The following is a 1,433-nucleotide window of genomic DNA, read 5'->3' as shown; positions in this document are numbered from 1 at the left end:
CATCGCACTATGGTAATATTGAGTCACAGGGTTACTCTACAATAGATGAACGGCATACTGTTCTCAGAAACGAGAGAAATCAAAGGGCGCTCAGGAGGAGGGACAGGGAAACAACAGGGCCAGGCGAGTGGGCTCCAAGGTGACCGACTAAACATGACATTTTCCACAGCGAAGTATACTATAATACAACAAACCAAAGGCCCCAGAAGGTGTGGGCCAGTGGCAGGGGTCTGCAGAGGCCGGGCCCCTCACCGCAGCTCGTCTCCAGGCCAGAGACTGGGGGATCTGAAAAGACAGGCTGCTCGCTGGAAGTCCTTCGGCACGACCTGCTGCTAAAACTTGTCAGTGCCTAAAGCTCAGGTGTGGGGCAGAAAGCAGTTTCCCAAGCCACACTAAGAGCCCTCGCCCCCCCCCCCCGAGTCTGGGCCTGGGGCCACAGAACGGGTGACCGGTGCTGTCAGCCTGCATTTTCTCTATGGCCTCTCCGGGTGCCCCAACACAGCCACTCTCCCAGCCCGCGCTGCCCTCCTCCCCTCACCCCACCCCCTCTGACACGCCCCTGCCTGGAGGAGGTGGCTGCAGGAAGCGGCAGATACTCTAAGCCAATGTGCCAAGGACGGAGCCTGGGCGGGGATGGGGGGTGGGGGGGGGTAGGGAGTCGTTGGGGGTGGGCTGGGGGGCAGGAGACGTTGAGGGCACTGTGAACCCAGGACCTGCTCCTCTGCAGAAACCTGACTTTAGGCTCCAACAGAGACTCTCCAGCTGGATCACCCACGGGAGCAAGGTTTGACAGCTCAGCCCTCCTCTATCCCAGGGGCCTGGGGACAAATAAAGGGAGCAGACAGCAGGGGCCAGCAAGAGGCATCAGGCCAGGCAGCCAACGCCAGGCCCGCAGGGGAGATTCCACGCCTCTCCTGTGCCAGCTGCCCCCAGCTTTTCTTCCAGAAAGATCCCTGCCAAGGCTTTAGCCAAGGAGAAAAAAGTAAAAGTTAAAAAAAAAAAAAAAGAAAACAAAAAGGAAAAAAAAAGGTACACATTCTGTACACAGCTAACAACAACAACAAAAGAAGGGACAAAACCCCACACGCTAAGGCTAAAATTACAATAAAAATGTCAACTTCATCAATTCCAACTTAAAAAAAATACAACAAATGCAGCAGTTGGTGGTGTGGCCCCTAGCCCGGACCCAGGGGCCAAGCCAGGCTCGGTGGGGGGTACTGTACACCCCGCTGGGAGCCAGGAGATTTGCACAGAACACTGCTCGGGCCACCGCGGGCTCATTCTTCCCCTTTCTCTCTTCCTTCCTAGCTCTCTAATCGCGAAAGAAGAGGGACAGGACAGGGGCTCGGAGTACGAAGGCCGTTGAGACGGGTTGGATGAAGCTGAAGCGCAGGGCCGTGCGGCGGCAGGATATGCAGAAGGAACCAGGTGGG

The sequence above is a fragment of the Mustela nigripes genome, chromosome X (genome assembly GCF_022355385.1).
Source record: "Mustela nigripes isolate SB6536 chromosome X, MUSNIG.SB6536, whole genome shotgun sequence".
In the NCBI taxonomy this organism is placed as follows: Eukaryota; Metazoa; Chordata; class Mammalia; order Carnivora; family Mustelidae; genus Mustela; species Mustela nigripes.
The sequence above is the reverse complement of the archived record's forward strand: the minus strand, read 5'-3'. Positions refer to the sequence as shown.